General features: G+C 38.7%; 1 long non-coding RNA gene across 2 annotated transcripts in view; it reads left to right on the top strand.

The window, feature by feature from the left end:
• The window catches only part of LOC106966596 (uncharacterized), a 235,219-nt gene extending 222,868 nt beyond the window's left edge, over nt 1-12,351 (top strand). For both annotated transcript variants that reach the window (XR_008295925.1, XR_008295926.1), the window contains one exon: nt 8,819-12,351. This is a non-coding gene — a long non-coding RNA (uncharacterized LOC106966596). The remainder of the gene's footprint in view (nt 1-8,818) is intronic.
• Nucleotides 12,352-23,131: the final 10,780 nt, after the last annotated feature.

Below are 23,131 nucleotides of genomic sequence, written 5' to 3'. Positions count from 1 at the left end.
TTTAATCCTGGGATAAACAATCCTCCAGAAATTTAAAAAAAAAAAAAAACAAGGAAATTTGTTAATGTCTTATCAAGCCAATAACTTTGATAACACATTAAAGGAAAAAAAAGTATTTAAAGCAGTATCAGTTTTTAATTTCATTCTTAAGCAAGTTGGCTGATATGTCACCAATCAGCGTGAGAGCAGCAGTGTTAAGGAAAACCTCTGCTACAATGTCTCTAGTGGTCACTATAGAATGGGCACTAAGCCCTCCAACCATTGAAATGAAGTCATGAGTGAAAGGTTTCCAGAGTGAACAATTTCCATGGGATGCCTGGCTGGCTCAGTTGGTAGAGCATGTGACTCTTAATCTCCGGGTAGTGAGTTCAAGCCCCACATTGGGTGTGGAGCCTACTTAAAAAAATGTCTCTTGCCAAAGTGGACAATTCCCATAAAAACAATATGAACAATTATTGCACTAAAGACTCTTGACCACTAAATTTTGTTGACTACTGAGACAAAATATACCTCTATTTCATTTTGCGGACTTACGGATTAGTCTAGCCGAAGAACCCTAAGCCAAAATGTATAAAATTTTTATCCATTTGCAAGTAGTTTTCCCGTTTGAACCATGATGTTTTCAATTCTTTGCTGGGTGATTGCATTATGCAACCCATGACCCTCCATTTCAGATTGTGTTGTTCATCAAAGCCACCTTGTCCATAAAGAATTGGCTATATAATAAACTTTATACAGACAAACATATGAAATACATTTATATAAATAAAAATCCCTTTTCTCTTTCATAACTTGCGTGTCCATATAAAAGTTAGTTTTATAAATGTTTAAAAATTCGCTGGTGCTGGTTGCTTCTATTTAGTTACATCTCTGTTCTTCGGTGAGATTTGCTTGAAGTATTCTTTTGCTTGTTTCTTGGTCAAATTTTGAGATCATACTTTTTTTTTTTTACTATATTTTGAGACAGTCTATATATTTTGTTAATTATCCTTCAAAGATTTAAACACTTCACCATGTTAAGTCTACACTGCAGTAATTTTGGATAACCTTAAATTTTTTCCTATTTCAGTCATATTTATTCATATATTTAGGTTTTCTATATTCTCTGTAATCAATATTGGTAGTGTTAATTTTCCTTAAAAATATCATTATTTTCAGATTTGGGAAGTCCAAGAAGTATCTTTTACTCATGGCTATAATGAATAAAAACAGAAAGTACGCTGTACTACCTTCCCGCTAACCTTTTCCTCACACAGGGAAGGGAAAAAAAACAGAAGAGAAGGATAGTGACAGTAGTAAGATCAAAGGTGCACTGAAAGAGACCTGCTGTGGGAGAATGGAATAGAAAAAGCTGCTTTATTATTCCTTTCCACAGACCTCGTATTAAAAGACGAGTTATTATATAAGAAAAGTGAAGGCAACTATTACAAGGCAAAGGATGTGCTGTCACAGGTTTAGGCAGGCCACTGTCAACCAAGTTTCTTCAACTATAAAAAAAGTATTTATGTTAACTATATTCAACTTTTTGTAAGAGAATTAGGTCAAATTAGGTCTACATTTCTCTGAAATACAACCCGATATAAATATAAACTAGTAGTATTATTTTATAAATTTCATATGTTCCAATCCTGACTCATTCTCCTCTAGCAAATTTCCGATTTTAAATTATAAAAGATCATTTTTTTCCCTGGGGCAGATGACCCAGAATGGTACAAGTTGATGACAGGTTCTCGCTGACCATAGGACTATCCAAAGAAAAAAGTGCTTACATGATCAGTTAATATATTCATTATTACTGAAAATGAGTTGTGATCACCAATATTGGTCTTCTGGAACAATTTTTAAATAAAATTCAGCAAATAATTGTAACTTCAGAACTACTACTGCCCTCCCTGAGTCAGTACTACATGTAAAAAATAAAAAAAGGAATATATATTTAAAAGATGTGATACCTTGAGAAGAAATGTGTTCAAAAGAGAGAAAGATATTGGCCCGCAGCCCAACTACCGGTCTTCTGTTTATTAACATCTCTTTCTATGTACCCTTCTATCTAACCTGCCCAACTCCTGCCTCCATGACCTAGGCAATTTTTGGTTGGTTCTCTAGTCATGGCTGCTGGGAAAGTTATTTGATTTCTTTCCTATTTTTAACATCATTTCCCTCTTGTTTTACATTTTGCCTACTGTTTTGTTCACAGTGGCAACATCTCCCCAATAAAGAGGATTTATACTTCCTGAAAGCCGTCATTTAGACATTCCACAAATGTCTCTAACTTTCTCTTGCCTCTACTCCTGTGGGTGGCAAATAGTATTTTGGTCATTAAAAGCAAGAATTGAGAACCAAGGGAAAAAAAGTGTACTTAATTGAAGCCCAAGGTGTTAAGACCATGGAAATATCATTCCACAGCTCATTAAAACATCCATAGACGTGAATTTCTCTAGAGGAAATTAACCAAATGAAATGTCCATGCTCCATGCTATCTGTAGGCATCAATTTGCATAGCTGCAGAGAGTGAGGAGGGGGAAGTGCCAGTGGTCCTGCAGACCTGTGGGCTAATCTGCATATCAGATGCCCCAAACTGGGGACATTACATTAAAAATGAACTCCACGAATTTCATGAGCTTATTTGGGAGTGTGTGTATGACAAGGAGGACCCGCTCATGAATGTAAAGCATTTAGATAAGCAGAGGCAACAGATGCACAATAATGGCTGTGCTGTAGAGGTGCAAATCTAATTTTCTCATATCTTCCTCCCTCCCCACTGGGTAACCTGATTTCTTAAGATAAAATGACTGAAATGTTTCAGCAAAGACCAAGAAAATCAGGTGAACAACTGTAAATAATTGACCTATGCTGTGAAGCACACAGAGTTACATGACACTTGGGAAACTAATAATATTTATTTACAAATTACCTTGAACACTGGATCCTTACATTCTTCCTATGCTAGGGGTATTGTTTTGATTACTTTTCCACTTTTCAGATGGAGTAAACAACCCAGGCTCAGAGATAGATATTCAATGACTGGTCCTTTGCTTTATAGCTACTAAGCAAAGAACTGGGACCCAAACCCTGGTGGATGACCTCCAAGCACCACGCTTTCCCTGCCTTTGGCAGTTACCAACCTTGTGGGAAGGTACGATGCAGCCACGTGAAATAACAGAGAATTAAGCAGAACACATAAGGGGGACACTGGGTGAGTGTCCTCCCTTTGCTGACAAACTGCAGCTGGTGGATCCAGATGGCATATTGGACTATTAGCAGCCGACTCTGAAGCAATCCTGAGACTAGCTTGAAAGGTTCTTCTTAACCTCATTTAGTGGGACACCCATATGAAAAATATTGTTACATATGTCTGTAAAACATGTATTGACTCAATCTGCAAGCAATGCTTGGATTTGCCTTCCACTTGTGGCTAACATATGAACCCAGTGTGGCTAAAGACTCTTCAGGCCCCTTTGGTCCTGGCTGTTCTCTACCTCAAAAGGTAAACAAAATCTCCAAACTTTCCCTTTCTCACACATCACCTCATGTATTTTGAAAATTGTTATTGAAATGCTTGAAAGTGGGGCACCTGGGTGGCTCAGTCCGTTAAGCCTCCAACTCTTGATTTTAGTTCAGGTCATGATCTCTTGGCTAATGGGATTGAGACTCATGTTTGGCTCTGCATTGACAGTGTGGAGCCTGCTTGAGATTCTCCTCTCTGCCCGTTTCTCAGTCTCTCTCTCTCTCTCTCTCTCTCTCTCCTCTCTCTCTTTCTCTCTCTCAAAATAAATAAATAAACATTAAAAAAACACTTGAAAGTTAGAGCATTCAAAGGAATCCCCCACCCCCATGTTTGAGTGCTCTCTGAACTTGGGATTTAGACTCAGAGACTCTGACCATTTCTTATAACCATCATTGTTCCTTACTGAATTTTCCCAAAAGGTATAGATGGGAGTTAGTTCTAAAACGTTCAGATCATCAGGATAAACAGATTTTCTGGGTGACTCCTTCAGCCTGTTACAAATTACTTTTTAGGAGAGGACATAAGGTTCTTCTCTCCCTTATAATAAATGCCAGCTATTGGATCATTGTTTCTAAACCATGATTAGAGCTGTCCTGAGAGCCTCATGCCAGGTTCCCTTGGCCTTCTACATTAGCATATAGTTGCATGGTTTCTTTGTTCCAGGAAAAAGCCCTGAGACAACTCGGCTGTCAAAAATATGTTTTTCCCTAAGTGGGAGGTCAATAGCATCTTCATATCCTCGGCCGAGAAGAAGAAATGAGATGCCAAGTGTGACACCCACTAATCATCTACCTTTCAGGGCTTGATTAGGTAATTTTCTTCTAGAATGAAGAAGCTGACAGAAATGCTTTCAAGATGGAAAGAGGGCTTGTAAACCTGCCTGACTTATTATTTTCTGCCTGAAAGCAATAAACATCTGTTTTCTTGATAAAGTAACCAGGTTCATATTTGAGAGAACAAGGTTATAGTTGGCCTCCCAATTATTGATTCTTCTTGAGAACATTGCCCCGGGGGCTCTTTGCAGTAAAACACTGAACTTTACCCCAAGTCCTCCAGATTCCCTTACACAGTCTGTCAATAGCCCAAATTCCATGCCGTGAGACATTTTTTTTCATACTATAAAATGTTGGCAAATCTGTTGAGCACGGAAAGTAGATACTAGCTGTTCACTTTGATTGAGATATTGGAGCAGGCCAAAGCTTAGGGAAGAGACTCTCACATATAAATAAGTTTTACTCCTGAATAGCCAGAAGTCATTTCCTTGGACTTAGATAAGTAGAAAGGTCTAGAAAGAGATGGGATTGTCCTGTGTGTGTGTGTGTGTGTGTGCATGTGTATGTGTGTGTATTGTGTCTGAGTCTTACTATCACTTTTAGAACACGCAGACTTGATTCTTGACTAACAAAAGTTTATTCTATTATTTACCATGTTATATGTGTAACAAAACAAACTATTCTTTTATTCATTCATTTATTCAACAAAGCTTTTTGAGTATATGTGGCAGACATTCTTTCAGGTACTTAAGAAAAGGTTAAGAAACAAAAGACAACAACCCCTCTCCTCCTGGAAACTTAGATTCTAGGCAATAAATAACAGCACAGTAAATAAGGAGACTGCACATTGGCGGGGGTGGGGGGCAGGATGAACAGAATAATGGAAATCAGAAAAGCCAGACAGAGGTAGTAAGTAGAAGATAGTTGGGATTTTTAAAAGAATGATCAGAATTGCAACGTACTGAGAAGGTGACATTTGAGCAAAGGCTTGATGGATGTGTGAGGGTTATCCATACGGGTCTTCAAGGAAGAACATTCTAGGGAGAAGAAAAAGCCAGTGCAGGGCTAGAAGGGCAAGAAGGCAAGAGCATGTGTGGGAAGTTCAAGCAGCATCAAGGAACTCAATATATCTGGAGAGAAGTGATCAAGCAAGGAAGTAGCAGGATTTAATGTCAGAGAAGTAAGACTGAGAGGCAGAAAGGAGCAGACTTTTTTGGCTGTAGTAAGAACTTTGGCTTATACTCTGAATGAAATGAAGTCTTTTACAGGATATTAAGCAATGGAGCCATATGAACTGACTTGCATTTTAGAAGAATCACTCTAGGGGAACCTGGGTGGCTCAGTCAGTTGAGCATCTGACTTCAGCTCAGGTCACGATCTCACGGTTTGTGGGTTCAAGCCCCATGTCAGGCTCTGTGCTGACAGCTCAGATCCTGGAGTCTACTTCAGATTCTGTGTCTCCCTCTCTCTCTGCCTCCCCCACTCATGCTCACTCTTTCTCTCTCTCTCTCTCAACAATATATAACATTAAAAATTTTTTAAAGAATCGCTCCATTTGCTTTGCTAAAAGAGACTGTGGATGTCGGGAAGCAAGTATGGAATCAAGGAGGTGTTTCAGGAGATTATTGCAAAAGTCCAAGCAAGAGGCTCAGGAAAGTGTGATAGTGGTAGTGAGATGTGTAGAGCTCTGAATACATTTTGAAGAATCAATAGGATTTCATGTTATGTTGGATGTGAGATGTGAAAGAAAGAGTCAAGGATGACATCAAGATTTTTGGCTTGAGCAACTGGAAGGAAGGCGATGTATCAACTGAGATGGGGAAAATTGTGGATGAAATAAACTTGGGGGGAAATACCGTAATTTCAGTCTTGACATGTTATGTTTGAAATGCCTATTAGATATCCTAACGGAGATGGTACATAGCAGCTATATTTATACATGTGGATTTCAGATGGAAGATCAAGTGGAGGCATAACTTTGGTATAATTGTTTTTATTGTTTTATTTATTTTTTATTTTTTTTAACGTTTACTTATTTTTGAGACACAGAGAGACAGAGCATGAACAGGGGAGGGGCAGAGAGAGAGGGAGACACAGAATCTGAAACAGGCTCCAGGCTCTGAGCAGTCAGGACAGAGCCCGACGCGGGGCTCGAACCCACGGACCGTGAGATCATGACCTGAGCCAAAGTCGGACGCTTAACCAACCGAGCCACTCAGGCACCCCAGTATAATTGTTTTTAATGTTTATTTTAGAGACAGACAGTGCATGTGAGCAAGCCGGAGAGGGGCAGAGAGGATCCCAAACAGACTCTGTGATGCCCACAGAGAGCCCTATGCAGGGCTTGAATTCACAGAGAGATCATGACCTGAGCCAAAGTCCAACGCTTAATCTACTGAGCCACCCAGGCCCCCCGATTTGGTATAATTTTTAGGTATGTATGGTAATTAAAATCATACTGCTGGAGGACATCACCAAAAGAATAAATGTAGACGGAGAACAAAAGACTGAGCCCTGGAGCGTGCGAAAGAGGTCAGAGATAAGAAGAGGAACCAGTAAAGAAGAAAAAACAAGACAGCATGGTGTTCTAACCTGTAGCAAGAAGGCGAGAGTTACTACATGTACAGGAATGTGTAATTAGTAAGGTAGAGACTGAAACAGACCACTGGATTTAGCAATGTAAGTCTCATTGGTGACCTTGAATAGGCTGTGTAAGAATGAGAATATGGCTGGTGACCACAGATGTGGAGAGCCTGTGTAATTTCTTTGCAAATAAGTACAAAAATTGGGGGGAATGGAATCAAAATAAGTTTCTTGTTTCCTAAGAGAAATAATGATGTTTACATGCCATGCTGATGGAAAAATCCAGGACAGAGGCGGGGGGAAATGATGCAATGAAGAAGAGAGGATTCCTAAAGGAGTCCCTGGGGTAAACAAAAGTCGTTGAGATGTGGTGCATAGGATGGATTAGTTTGGATGGGAGCGTAGGTCTTCCATCTGTGGTTATAGGTAGACAGACAGAGTAGGTGGGGGCAGATGTGGATTAGTGGGTAGATGTGGTCATGTGAGTCTTTTGAATGCCTCTGTTTTCTGAGTGAAGTAAGAAGCAAGGTTATCAGGTCAACATTATAAGGAGAGGGGAGAAATTTTTGAAGGTTTGAAGAAAGGAGAAGGTGACATATAGTTGTTTATACCTTTGATGCTTAAAGTGAGGTCCTCGGGCCAATAGTCTTGGCCTCTTAACAGGATCCCAAAGCGTTTCACATGCACATTAAAATTTGAGAAACTCTGGTCTTGACAGTCATAGTGGAACAAGCGTGAGCTTTTGGTCCAAATAAACTGAATTCTAACTCTGCCATTTAGAAATCAGGTGATTTTCAGAATGTTACTTAACCTCCGTGTATAGGTTTCCTCGTCTGTAAATTGGGGAGAACTATTAATATTAGTCTAGTAGAAATAAAGGGGGTTGTGTTAGTAGTTGTAATAACAATCAGTAACATTCACTGAGTGCTTTATCTGTTGAAGTCTTGGCAGGAAACAGAATTCACTCACATGGTTTCAATAAACAGTTCTCAACTCTGGCTTCATTACCTGCAGAGGTCTTAAACAACACGAGCGCCCAGGCCCCAACCCAGGCCTGTTACATCAATCTCTGGGGATAGGGGCCCAGCATTTGTAGTTTTCAAAAGCTCCCTTGGTGATGATAATGTGCAGTAAGAGCCGAGAACCACTGCTTTAAGTGAGTAGATTTTAATGAAGGGACTACTTACAGAGATTTGGGCAGAGTTAAGGAAACAAAAATGGGATGTTCACGCACTCAGGGAGCAGAAACAGAGGGAAGACATTAACCTTTCTGGGCTGCAGAGACAAGGGGAGCAAACGGGGTCACTGCAGCAGCGAAGGAAGGGCCGCCAGGTGGAGTTTCATAACGGAGGGACTGGGTTACTGCCAGAGAAGTGAGCAGAGGAGGGCAGGAAGGAAATTCTCCATTCTCTCTCTCTCTTCCTACCTTCTGCTTTCTGGACACTTCCTCCCATTGGCTGGCCCCAAACTGAAGCTGGCAGGCAAGGGAACCTGCGTGATGTCGTCCTTTCTTTCCTGGAAAGGGACCAGGAGGAAGAAGGTGGGAGAATGAGTAGTGGGAGGCAGGGGGTTGCCGGGGGTCAGATGGAGAATAATCACCCCAAGCGCTTACTATGGACCAGCTCTCTTCCAAGTGCTTCGCATGTATTAACATTTTAGTAAGTGGCTTCATTCTTTTTTCATTAGAATTCAGTACTTTTTTATTGAACAAGGGATATGTTCCAGGTCAATTAATTATGGGAGACAGTTAAATATTTCAAAGTTTTCATGCACACTATCACCAGAAGAGTGCTTTGAATTATTCTTCAGTAGTAAGGCTGAAGCCCAGAGCTCAGCAGGCACATTCTCTAGGCCCCTAGTAGATTCTTGGTAATCACTTGGTTATAGAAATAAAATCTGGATGATGAAGCAACTTGCTTTTGTCCTAATGACCCAGCTTTCTAATTTGTCTTAGGAAGACATGATAGAGAAAGACACAGAGGGCCCCCAAGCTGCAGATCCTGCCAGAATTCTAAGGCGTTTTACGTGAACTACATGAAGAAGTCGACAAGACCAACGATATTTATAAGTGTTCTCTGTTGTAAGATATATTTTGATATAATTAACAACAGTTCTGAGAAAACAGGCAGGACGCTTGAGGAAACAGGCAGGAGAGGACAACTGGCTGGAAAGAGGCAGATGAAGAGTTCCATCTGGCAAAGATAGAGCACAAAAGAGAATCTGGGTCACATTTCGGAGCTATTGATTAAAAGTTAACCAACAAATATTGACAGATTTCCCACTCAGAAGAGGGAGATTTACTTATTTTGGCCCAGAGGCTAAAGTCAAGGCTATAGGTGGCTCTCCGTTGACTCCTCTGGAACATTGTGGATGGGAAAATAAGCAGTACTCGTGGAGGTAATGTGTCAGGCAAGGCTCATCTCGGGCAACAACCACTTTCCTCTGCAGTGACCCCATTTCGCTTGTGGATCAAAAAGACGTAGCCAGGAAAAGTGAGGACTGGGACTGGGCACCCGGGGTGGGGCCGAGCTGAGCCACTGATCAGAAGGAACACGAGTACAATCCACACAGGGCAGTTCTGCAGCATTTGCTCTCCAGCCTTTTGCTTCCTCTGACTGCATTCATCATTGCCTTACCAGGGGTTAGATCAATCTATTGCCTTTAAAACTTGTGGTAAAGCATCTCTTTTGAAGAATGTGCTCTGAGGGAGAGATCATACTTCTTTAAAACAACCTTCTGTCGGTCTGTTTGTCTAATGCAGGTTTCCCAGATGCCTCATTAGACTTTCATTCCAAGAGCTGGCTTTCAGACCACATTGAGCAAATCCTCTTAAAGGTGTTAGTTGGCATATCATCTTGTTAGAGGTTTCTAGAGAAGAGAAAAGTCTACTAAATTCAGAGACATTCTTTCCTAATATTGGAATTCAGGCACCGTGACAAGAGAGAGAAATTGTTCTCGAAGCCTGCCATACCCAAAACGGTTTAGACTGCTTTCACATTCCGATACTCGACTAAAGAGTTAATGAAGACTGTGTCTTAGCACCGGTGGTATTTATTTAACGTGCACTGTAATCCCAGCTGACACTTCCTAATGAGTTTATTGCTGCTGTGGAGTTAAAGCTCCCCCACTCAATAAGCATAAACTTGAGTGTCAAAAATGAAACATAGTCGGCCCTGGTGCTTAAATGGCCTGTATCGATCCTCTGGCAGTCTAACTGCTGTAGTCTGGTGCCAGTTCTCTAATTTGTGCCCTGAAGTGTGCAGCCACACTTGATTTAGATGTCAGAATGAGGCAGCACTCAGTTTGAGAAATCAGCTGAAACATTCTTAAAAAAATTGGTCTGGATAGCTTCACCTTGCATTGTAAAGATCATTGCTCTCGTGTAAACAAGGGGCTAAATAATATTATTCCCATAGACTTTTTTGAGGGTGTTTTATCAAAGGAAATGTCCTCAGAGTCAAAGCTTGCTGTGTTTTGTGCTTTATCTGTACAGAAAATTCCATTTAGAGAAATTTAATGCCAAAGCTGTAAGATCTGCATTCCTAGAGAATGACTATTTAGGGCATTGTCTTTGAATATGAAGTAAACACACACTGAGAATGTTTGTATGAGGTTCTTTCAATGGCCAAGATATGCTCACTATTCCTAGGAGTCAAAAGGACTCAGACAACTTAAAGATGTGTGGCATCTGCAAAACACCCCTATGTTCATAGCTATATTCCTGTCTCAGAGAAATCATCTGCCATTTCCAATGACATCAAAGACGGTGGTTGAAGAGCTAACAGCAGGAAGGTCAGCCAAATTTCTACTTGACACTGGCAAAACACGAGAGAAGCTCATGATCTCCTTCAAAGTTCAAATGAAAAATCCAAACGCTTAGAATTATAATCTCGACTTTAGAAGAGACTTATAGATCAACTACTTGTTATGACAAAAGAAATACGTGCCCCGCAAAAAAAAAACTGAAGTTAACTTGTCCAAGGTAAAGAGCTTGCCAAGAGGTAAGGAAAGGACTCGAATTCAAGTCCTGGTCCCCAAACTTTGTCTAGTAGGTCGACTTTTTACTAGAATGGTGTGCATTTTACTTTAATCACATAACTTCCAGGGAAAGGGTCTTCACTTTCTTTTTGTTGAAGTTTGATATTGTTACAGAGATAACCTCGATGTTCTGAAAAAGTCATTAGCAAAGTGTTCTTCAGATTTCCTGTTCTTAGAAAGCATGCTTTCCTAAGTTTTTCAGTCTACAGGTTTCCTTCAGTTTTCTTGACACATGAGATATTTTGATAACTGTTCTTTACCCTAAAATATTTGATCGTATACAGTGTCATATAAATGCACAGTGTCAGTTTTAATCCACCCTCTCGGCAGTCAGCAAACTTGTAACCAGAAAACCAGAAGCTACACCGCTCTGGTGATCAATAGTACAGGTTTTTTGAAATAGAACAACTGAGTATTAGAAATGGATTTCTTTGGTTAAAGTAATGACTAATCACCTAGCATAATAGGTGCCAGAAATAAGTTCTCCATGACGAAATGAATGGTTAGGCTAAAATAGTTTAGGGACACTCCACATTTGCATAAAAAGGGCACAGGAATATTGCAGATTCTTTAAATTTACCCTTGAAAAGGGCACCTGAGCCTGTATTCTCAAGTTGTCCTGCATCCAGACGAGTCAGTTATAAGCTTGATGAATCTCGCTTCAGAATTCTTTCATCAGCCACAAGTAAATCGGTCATTCAGGGTGTGGTCAGGGCATCTAAAAGGAGAGAGGATATCTAGGAGGACCGAAGGTCCTGGTTTGCTTGGGACTGAGGAGTTTCCTGGACTGAAGAGTTCCATGCTTCCTGGACCGAGGACAATCCTGAGCAAGCTGGGACCATTGGTACCTTACTCTGCGGTTCTGTGAATTGCTAGGTTGCCTGTTTGCTGGTAAATGATGATCTGTGTGTGAGAATTTGGTCTGACACTCGTTTTAATTTTACAAATTACCTGATAATCTCGTTGAGGGAAACCTTATATTTATAACACCTATTCCTCACTGTAGGTGCAACCAGTATATTTTTTAAAAACCTGGTGGTTTTGTGGCCGAATTGACCTAGGGGCATATGCAACAGATTGAGAGGGGTGGAGAACACATTTTACGTCATACCGGTCTGGATATTTGTGTACCTATAAAGTCATATAAATGAAACCCTACACACTCGAACACAAACAAACAAAATGCAAAAACATACATATACGTACCCTGTAAGAAAGAGGCAAAAATTATCTTATGATCTTGTGGCTAGCAGCCATCAAAACCTTAACTCTTTATATTATATTGTATTTATAAAAAGTTTTATATTCTAAAAAGTTTATATTATAAATTTATATTATAAAAAGTCTGTACATGGAGGGAAACTTCAAGGGTCACACCAAGCAAGATCTTGAGAATTGTTCAAAATGACTGAAAACCCCTTCACCCAGATGTACATGTACAAGACTACACTTAACATGATGAGCACTTACTAATGTATAGAATAATCTATAGATTCTATAGAATCACTGTAATGTACACCCGAAACTAATATATCATTGCATGTCAACTATACTGGCTTTAAAATTAAATGTGAAAAATAAAAAAATGACTGAAGCAAAGATAGTAAAATACAGTTTGGTTTCTTAGAACATGAAGAATCTCCCTTTTTATATTTAACGTAAGGGAAAAAATACAATTTGCCTTGCCTTTTCCCTTACGTAGTGATTATTTGCGTGGTGCTAAAACTTCCAAAAGAATTACAGAGAAAGGCAAAAGCAATGCTAAGAGAGTACATTTTCAAAGAAGAATGCTTCTTCTGAGGTGTCACGGCTGAGCCTTGGAGAACTTGTCATTTTGTAGCGTGGACAGTGTAGGTCCTAACGCACTAGCATCGCTTGCCAGTAACCTAACTGAATGTCTGCACTGCATTTTAACCCAACGTGGCCTGACGTGGTCACTCTCAGATGGAGTGAAGCTATTCCCAGTGGTCTGCAGGGTCCTTTTGTTTGCCTGGATCTTCCATTATTTTATGAGCACGGTATTGAGCATGGAATGCAACCGCCCACTGAAATGGCAGGCCTTTTGTCTCAACACAGTGCTTTCAAAATTATTACAGAGAAGAGATTATGCTAAAGGTTTCACAGACACCGAAAGGCAGCACAGCGGCAGCTATACTCTACTTGCAAATTAAAATCCGAGCTGTGAATTTCAACAAATTAGATGAATTTGGCTAATTGTCTCTGCAGTTCATTACTGATGAGTCACGAACTTAACATATTTCTGGCATTTTCAGACTCTGGGGTATCTTTTTAACAGGTACCTGCTGGGGCCAGACTATATTTCCAGACCATTTTGCTAAGCAGGTCATGAAAAGTCCTGGAAGGCCATCCTTCTCATCATGGGCTTTTTGTCCAGCTACACTATGAAAAGCAAAATTAACACTCAGGCCACTAATCTGATCTTTTCCTCCCCCCCCCCCCCTTTTAGGGTTCTATGATACATCTCATACCACCATCCCATCATCTGGGTTACTCACATGATCATCTCATTTCTTCAATTCATTTAGGCCTTTAAGACTGAAGGATGAGAGGATTTTGTGAGAGTTTCAGACTCAGCCTCATAGGGCTTATCATCTCAGAAAAAGCAAGTGGGATAAGAGTAAAATCAATCATTATTGGTCAGTGATTGAGTTGGAAAGTTTATTTCAAGGGAGAGAATAGCTGGGCTGTTGGAGGTTTCTCACTCAAGGAACAGGAGTTTTTCTATGCTTTTAGTATGGGTTTCTAGTGGCAAATCAGGGAAATAGCCTTGGGTTCTGTGGGACAATCTGGTGGAGATCTGAAGTGACAAGCACGGGAATGGATGAGAGGAAAATGGCTCCACCTCATACTGTCTCCCTCCTTCCTGATTTCCAGCAACAAGATGGAGCTAAAACCACCCATTGCTACTTGTTCACAACATATTATCTACTCCTCCATATACACTCCTCAAGAGATTTCTTCACCCCTTATCGGCTTCCTGGGGGGTGCATTTTAGCCAGATTTCACTGGATTTCAATGGATAGGGGGTGGGACATTTCATTCTATAAGACCTGTTTGGAGCTTCTCATCTTACATATGGCCCTGTTCAACTTTGGATTTAGCAAGAAAAACATGAGCCACCCAGCACACATTTCAGAAAGATCACCTTGTTAGGTTCACAACTTACTAACACATACCAGGCAGAAAAATGAATTCCCCACCAACCAAATAACTGCTCTTCATTAACTGGGTCAGTCAACTCTAGAGAGCTTAGGTAAATTAAGAACTATATACACATATATTATAAAGTGGAAGTTCTGAAGTCTAATTTAAAAACACTCAAATATCTTTTTTTAAAAGTAATCTCTACACCCAACGTGCAGCTCAAACGTACAGCCTCGAGATAAGAGTTGCATGCTCTCTGACCAAGCCAGCCAGGTGCCCCTCAAGTATCTTTTTGAATGAGCAGAACTGGATAGTTCAGAGGTTACTCTAACTTTGAGCATGCATTCTCCTGTGACCTTGGCAAGGAGTGCTTTCCCTGGGCGATTTCCAAAATATTAACAGGGCACAAATTATAGTGGACCCAACCACGCATCAGCAAGACTTCCAGCTTTGAACACCAGGGTGCTGCACACAGCACGTGAGGCTTCAGATCAGCCCTGCTGCCTCGGTGGTGGCCTCACTTGGCCGGGTGTACAGAAAACCTTGACTCAGTGTTTGTTCTACGATCTGACTCATTGTAACATGTTGATTGTCCCAAACAGGAACTAGAGACACAGTGTCCCATCTCCATCCCAGAGGTCAGGTGGGGCCAGCTCCCGCCTGACGCATCCCACGGGCTGAGCTTTTAGCTGTAAACTGCTGTGGATGGTCTGGCTTCTCTCAGAGATTGTGGGATAGAAGGGGCCACCACATTTTTTTCAGAGGTTTCAAAGGTTACTCAGTCTACTTTATAGACTCCCCCAAAGATGGATATGATGACACACAAATTGTTCCTTCACAGTTTGAGCAATCATGAAATACGTCCCATAATTCCTCACCATTTCTGAGCTCTGGGCCAGTTCCAAATAATAAAAGCCATCTTTCTCAGTGACTGCCTTTCTCTGCTAGTTGTGAGGGACAAAGGACAGGGCACCACACTGACTGTGCGAAAACGTAAGCCACGTCTACCATGCTATTGATACTTTTTCTCTTCAAAAGCAGCGATGTCCCATGAAAGGTAAGTAGCCAATTTATTTCATGCTCTGTCCTTCATTCTTAAAAATCCCACGGATGGGCATTAATTCATACTCCGCTATGGTTTGAATGTTACTTTAAAAAAAAAAGATATTAGAAATAAAAATAGGGCTGTCTTCCAGACTCCCATCCCATTTAAATAAAATTCAATGTACATTGGTAGATTGGTTAGATAGATTGGTTTGGGATTTATTATTCATTATTAAAAAGGGTTTCTTTTCAAGAGAGTCTCTAAATAAGAATTTTATGTATCCAGCTCCACTATTGTAACTTTTTAAAGGTTCCACTTAAAAAAAATTCAATGTCTATCCAGCATTTAAGAAAAAATGTCTATTATTTATGTTGTGATCCAACTGGAATGACATTTCTGTGAATTGAATGTCTCAACCAAGCAGCGGTACAAACAGAATAAAGCAGGCGTGAACTCCTTCTTCATTTCTGAATTCTCTGCTCTTCGGTTGAATGTGACTTTCCCAGTATCAGGGAAGAAGACTGATAAACATTAAAGAATTAATGGATTGGCAAGCAATGCAACAGAGGCCAATGGAACAGTGATCAAATGGAGGAAAAAGAAAAAAAAAATCTCTTTTTCAGTGTCTCTGATAAGTGCTCAGGAATCCTGAATATAAGGCTGGGCACACTGATGCCAGAACAATATAGATTAACTCAAGGGAGTTAAAAGAACAGGAACGTATATGATTAGAAAGTAAGGAGAGTGATTTATGGGCAAAGACCCACAGAACTAAATACTGTCCACATAGGTTACTTGAGCAGGAAGCCAAGCTTGGAAGTGACAGCTCAGTAATTGAAGAACACAGGAGGGAGAAGAATCTTTTAAGGGGGTAGAAAAAAAGGTTAAGTAGGGGCAGTGGAATGGAATAAAAGGCCCTTGTTTATATATTTAAAAGACCCTCCGAGACAACCTTCTGAATTCCAAATTAGCTGAGTCATCATAGGGGTCCCTCAAACTTGAAAAGATCAAAATGCCGAGCCATAAACCCCCGAAATGATTGTGTTTGCAGCTCAGAGAGGAAAAAGCAGAGAATAAAAATTCTGGTTAAATGTTGGAAATCTTTCCACTTCCAGATGGTGAGAAATATTAGATCATGAAGGAGGTCCCTGAGGGAATTGACAGAAATCACCGCACAGCTCTTAAAAATCAGACTGCCCAAAGCAACAGAAAATGCAGCGGGGGAGAGGGCCTGTGTTAACAGAGATGAAAACAGACTCAGTTATATGCACTGTCTCTCCCCTCTCCAAACTGCTAGTCCTCCCTGTCACTGTTGGTGGCACCGACACCTCTCCAGGTACCAGCTTCCTTCTCACTGGTCCGCCAGTGGCCAGCTCTAATTTCTTTTGTCAGTTTCGTCCTTCCTGTGTACCTTTTTCACATCACCCATTGCCCCTTACAGCGACGACTCATAAGAATCCTGAATTCTACCTTTGTCCCTAGTACCTCACCTTTCTACTCATTTTTCATACCAACATCAGATTTATTCTCCTAAGGCACAACTTTGATTATGTCACTTCCTTGTTCAAAAAACCCTTATTCCTAATAGAACTATTCCAGCTAATAAATCGTAAAGGTGTGTTAGAGTACCACCATTTTGCAATCCTTAATGAAATAATGTATTTAGCATTGATCAACTTAAAATCATTAGATAAAGAGCTAAAAGGTAGCTTAATAATGAGAGTTTCAAGCAGACATCTGAACCCACTGATTGGTTTTAGCAGGACAAAAAAAAAAAAAGGGACAAAGCATATCCTGATGGAAGAACACAATTTAACTTAGAAGAATTCTTGCCAATAAATCCAAACTGAATCTAATCAAATATATAGCTATAATTACTAGTTTATAGAAAATCGAAGGGAACTATATTAAACAAAATCCAGAATATGAAAAAATTTAAAGGATCAATGACTCAGTTTCTTCAACAAATAAAAGGGAAAAGAAAAAGAAAAAAAGAAATAGAAGATGAATCTATAGATTCAATGAGACTAGAGATGTATCAACCAAATGTAATGTGTGGATCTGGCTTAAATTCTGATCCAAACAAACTATGTATAAGACATAGTTGAAGCCCCATTAGTGACCTTTAAAGGCTGCTGGATACTTGATGATACAGTACCTGGCAAATTATAGGGGCAGAGGTAGGTTTCAGTAATGTTAATGTGTGTGTGTGTGTGTGTGTGTGTGTGTGTGTGTTTAAAGAATTATTTTTTTCAGATACACACTGAGATATGACATATGAAGAACAATGAAATATCATGTATAAGATTTCCTTCAAAATAATCAAGAGGGTAGGGGAAAGTGGGTGTGGATTTAGGTGAAAGAATATTGTCATGAAAGTTTCCAAAGCTCAGTGATGGTACATGGATATCATTATACTATCTTTTCCATATTGTATATGTTTGAAATATTCCACAATAAAAAGCTTTTTAAAAAAGTCAACTGACCAGGGCACCTGGGTGCCTCAGTTGGTTAAGCATCCGACTCTTGGTTTCTGCCCAGATAATGATCTCTTGGTTCATGGGTTCAAACCCCGTGTTAGGCTCCATTCTAACAGCACAGAGCCTGCTTGGGATTCTCTCTCTGTCCCTCTCTCTCTCTGCCCCTCCCTGGCTTCTGTGTTCTCTCTCTCTCTCAAAATAAATAAAAATAAACTTAAAAAAGAGTCAACCAACAAAGCTATTTAGTACACCGATTTTGCCACACCAAGATATCCAAGGGGTCTCACTGCCAGAGCCAAGTAAAACGCATTCCTGGAGAAGTGAGCTGTTTAAGCATGGAAATTGGATCTTTATTTTCCATTTTTGCTCCTTCCAGGGGGCAATAGATTTTTGAACTTGCTGACTTTCTAGGTTTTCTCCCCATTTTCTATTAATTTCATGGTTTGGTTTTTTTTTCTCTACCACACACACAGCTCACAAGTTACTCAATATTTGGCGGCAGCCATGATTGGGAATTTGGTTTTATGATCTGGCCATTTGGTGACCTCTGGTGAATGGATGATATAGATCTTTTTGCTGTTACATGAGAAACAACATAGACTCCAATCTTAGTCACTTGTTTGTCTATTTGTGAGTTCAAACCAATTAAGAATTTTGTGGCCACTGAGGAAGAGAAAAACTCCAGACAGTGAATTTTTGTGTTTCAGTGTTGACTTTGACCTATACCTGAAATGAGAAACACTCTGTGTGTGTGTATGTCTGTAATTCAGAAAGACTTTTAATTCTTGTTGTTGGTATGAAACTTTTTTCTACCTCCAAAGGGTTGAATAAACTAGGTTACAATGTATCTTGAATTAAAGGAGCTCTGTTTATATTGATTCATAGAGATAATATTTCTAAAATACCCAGAAAATGAGGAAATTGATCTTATAAATTTAAAATATGCTGGAATTTGAAGAAAAAAATTCTTACAGAAAACACCAGCTCAAAAATATTTTTATATAAGAATTACAAGTTAACACAATTAAAATGAATCCTTGGTTTAATAATTCAGGTTTAAGAAAGAAAACCATTCACCTATATAGTTTTCCCCCAAATTTTATCAGCATAAAATACAAGAGAATATTTTGTTTTTATAAGATTAAAGTGTGTTTTCTGTTAATCTGATAGTTCTAAATATTTTATATTGGACTATTTATCAAGAAAAAGCTAATGTTACTCCTACATAATACTTAAGACTATAAAAATGTTACTTTGTGTTCAATTAATTTGAGTCTTTATTCTGAAATTTTCATATCATCAGGAATCATATTTATAGTGTATTAGCTTGAACATAATATCCAAGACCCTTAGATAACATAAAACTTTAGACTGATATTAAATTAATTAATGAATAATCACTGGTCACCCAGGTAATTTTAAGTAGGTCTACATTTTATCTCATTTTTAATTAATTTTATTTTGAGAGAGGGAGAGAAAAAAAGCGTGAGTGGGGGGAGAAAGAGGAAGAGAGAGATTCCTAAGCAGGCTCCACACTGTCAGCGCAGAGCCCAATGTGGGGCTCAAACCCACGAACCACGAGACCACGACCTGAGCCGAAATCAAGAGTTGGACGCTTAACCGACTGAGCCAACCCGGGGGGCCTCTAGTATGTCTACATTTTAAAGCGCAGATATTAAACATAATTGTAAGTGTATATACTTTGCTTCTGTGTTTGTGAGATGTGGAATTCCTATATCTTTGGGTCACATTAATAAATATGTTTAGTTTTTCCACCGTAGGAACAGGTAGAAGGGAAGTATTGGCTGTGAAATGTGTGTTATCTGTATTCATGAGCTTTGCTAGTTCGCCAAAATGCTTATATATGACAGCTCTTATTTACCCTCTAATTTTCTCTATGAAGTAGAAGTTAGTTACTTAGATACTATACCGAGGACAATGGTGATAGAGAAGTATGCATTTGTAGGCAAAGTAATGGACTGTGTTTTTGTTTATCAAGATAAAGAGTTTTGGGGCACCTGGGTGGCTCAGTCTCTTAAACCTCGGATTCTTGATTTCAGCTCAGGTCATGATCTCACAGTTGTGGGATTAAGCCTTATGCAGAGCCTGCCTGGAATTCTCTTTCTTCTTCTCTCTCTGCTCCTCCCCACTTGTGCACTCACTCTCACACTCTCTCTCGAAGTAAATAATTAACATTAAGTATATATATATATATATATATATATATATATATATTTAAGAATATATATTTATTATTTAAATATATATTTATTTATATAGTTATATTTATTATATTAATATATAAATGTATATTAATATACAAATACATATTATTTATATATTTAAGTATATATATATTTAAGAAAAAACCCTCCATATATATACTTATATATACTTACACACACACACACACACACACACACATATATACTGTTTTCCTTAAATTATCTGGTTATTCCAGAATTCAAAATCTGAAGAGGATGGTAAAAGACAAATATTACATGGATGCAGAAAGGTGTAGAAAGCTTACAGAGAAGATACTTTTATTTCCCTTGCTTTGTAATACCTGAGTCTGAAAAGAAGAAATAAAATGTCCTAAAATTTTTATGAAAGTTGCGTTGGTATTGATGGGTTTATCCACAAGAAAAATTTTCTGTGTATTCTTTACTGTCAAATATATTTATGAAAAGTTATAATTTGATTTTCTGTCTGTTAAAAAGATAAACTTGTCTTAGAGCTCTTAACAAAAAGTTATTCTTTATTTTTTGTGTGAACTGCCCAGAAGACATAGACTGCGTATCTTGCCAGATAGTCTCCTTTGAACGTATTTTGATAAAAATTATTATAAGATGAGCTGTATTTAAGTTTTCTACTCTTGTCTAGCTTTCATATTTACATATCTTTGAACAGTGACCCAGTATCACCAAGCCGAATACTCATTAAACAGTAAAGAATGTGGGTGCCTGGGTGCTCAGTCGGTTAAGCATCTGACTCTTGATTTCAGTTCAGGTCATGATCTCACAGTTTTGTGAGTTCAAGCCCTGCGTGATGCTCTGCACATTGCATGGAGCCCACATAGGATTCTCCCTCTCTCCCTCTCCCTCTGCCTCTGTCTCACCCATGCTCCCTCTGTCTCTCTCAAAATAAATTAATAAACTTTAAAAAATAGAAAAAGAATAAATAAAAATAAGAAAAAGTGATTAATTAGGAAATGTAAGGAAAAAAAGCAACAAAAGCGGGAGGTGTCATTTTCTCTCTCTCCCATTTAGATATGAAGCTATAACTAGTAGCTTTGGGAAAGACATATTATAAAGAAAAATAATTATTACATATAAAGAGAGCCTACCTGTGTTTTGAAACAGCTTAAAAACAATAATAAGCAATGATACTATACATTTCTTTAGTCAATACATATGTGAAAGCATCTTTTTCAAATGTTTAGCCATGCCCAAATACTTTATGGAGAGTCAAGGGAAAGGTGAATACATACTTACCCCTAAGTACTGTCATCAACATTATATAGCATTAACATAATATCAACAACTTCTGCAGACTAGTCTGTTGCACTGAGTTTCCTGATGCAAATTTCTTTGCAGAAAAATAAAGAAATGAAAAAGAACCCAACATTTTCAGGGTGATTAAATCACGCTTATACCAAATCCATCAAGCTAGTTAGACGAAATATGGTAGGTCAATGTCATGGCCACTATTAAAAACATTTGTTTTGACAAACACAAGGATTTTCACAATAACTTATTACATATTTGCCATACAAGGCTCCTGTAATCATGCACAAAGAATAAAACAGGGTTTTTTGAGATTTTGAAGATTCTCTTCAACCACTCAATTTTATAGAAAAGAAAAATGAGGGACAAAAATATTAGGTGACTTACCTAAGGCTACATAGCTAGTTTTGAATAAACTTCAGTGCACTGTTCTTTTTATCTAGTCAAACATAGAAGTGGGAGCTATGCAAGATTTTGGAGACTTAGTCCAACATTTTTTTTTTCTCTTTAGAAATTAAAATGACATCATAGACAAAATGGCATGAATAGCAATCATCTTTACTCTCATACTTCAGAATTAGCAATATTTTTTTTCATATGTGCTTCTAAGTCTATTTATCTTTTTTTTTTCAATATATGAACTTTATTGTCAAATTGGTTTCCATACAACACCCAGTGCTCATCCCAATTTATCTTTAATACAATTAAACTTACTGAAAGAAAGACCTTGTTAAATATCACCCCAAGGGATTCTTGCTTCCCCTTCTCCCGGGAGTAACCAACCAGTGCTGGGCTTGAGATGCAAATTTCTAGTCCAGTACTGTCTGCTAGAAATATAATGTGAGCCACATATGTAATTTTATTATTATTTTAATGTTTATTTATTTTTGAGAGAGAGAGAGACAGAGTGTGAGCGGGGGAGGGGCAGAGAGAGAGAGAGGGAGACACAGAATCCGAAGCAGGCTCCAGGCTCTGAGCGGTCAGCACAGAGACCGACGCGGGGCTTGAACCCACAAACTGCAAGATCATGACCTAAGCCTAGGTCAGATGCTTAACTGACTGAGCCACCCAGGCACCCCCACAAATGTAATTTTAATGTCTACAAGTCAAATTTTAAAAAGAAAAAAAATACAGAAAAGTGGAATTAATTTTAATAATATATCTTAAATTATTACCCAATATATCCCAAATATCATTTCAATAGGAAATCAACATAAAACAATTTTAATGTGCTATTTTTACTTCCTTTTTTAAAAATAAGTATTCAAGGGGTTCCTGGGTGGCCCAGTTAGTTAAGTGTCTGACTTCAGCTCAGGTCATGATCTCACGGTTCCCGAGTTTGAGCCCCACATGGCGCTCTGTGTTGACAGCTCGGAGCCTGGAACCTGCTTCGGATTCTGTGTCTCCCTCTCTCTCTCTCTCTGCCCCTCCCCTGCTTGCACTCTGTCTCTCTCTCTCTCTTTCTCTCTGTCATAAATAAACATTTAAAAAAATTAAAAATTAGATAAAATAAGTCTTCAAAACCAGTATGCAGTTTATAGGTATAACACATCTCCATTCAGATTAGTGGAATTCCAAGTGCTTGCTTGCCATATGTGGCTAGTGGCTAGGAATTGGCCGGCCCAGCTCCCATCTATTTTAAAAATGGTTTCTCAGTTATATGTATATATTTACACTCACTATACATAGTATTATTTCTGAATTGTGAGTTTACATTTATGTAAGTAATACGCTGCTGGTATTCTCTTCATTATTTAACATTATAAATTTAAGATCTATTTGTGATGATGTATGTAAATCAAATTAAGATATCTAAACTGCCATGCTGTATCCCATGCGAATGCAAAACACTTTAGATATTCATTACCCCACTGACACACATTTAGGTTGTTTTCAACCTTTATTCCTTTGGATAAATACACGGTGAACATCACTGTGCGTGTTTGTTTACAACCTTCTAATTTTGCTGACTAGGAGAGAGATGTGGAAGGAAATTCAATAACTTTCCCACTGTCATAAAGGGAGATGACCAT

Source organism: Acinonyx jubatus, chromosome B1 (genome assembly GCF_027475565.1).
Source record: "Acinonyx jubatus isolate Ajub_Pintada_27869175 chromosome B1, VMU_Ajub_asm_v1.0, whole genome shotgun sequence".
In the NCBI taxonomy this organism is placed as follows: domain Eukaryota; kingdom Metazoa; phylum Chordata; class Mammalia; order Carnivora; family Felidae; genus Acinonyx; species Acinonyx jubatus.
Note: the sequence above shows the minus strand (reverse complement) of the source record. Positions and strands in the feature narration are given on the sequence as shown.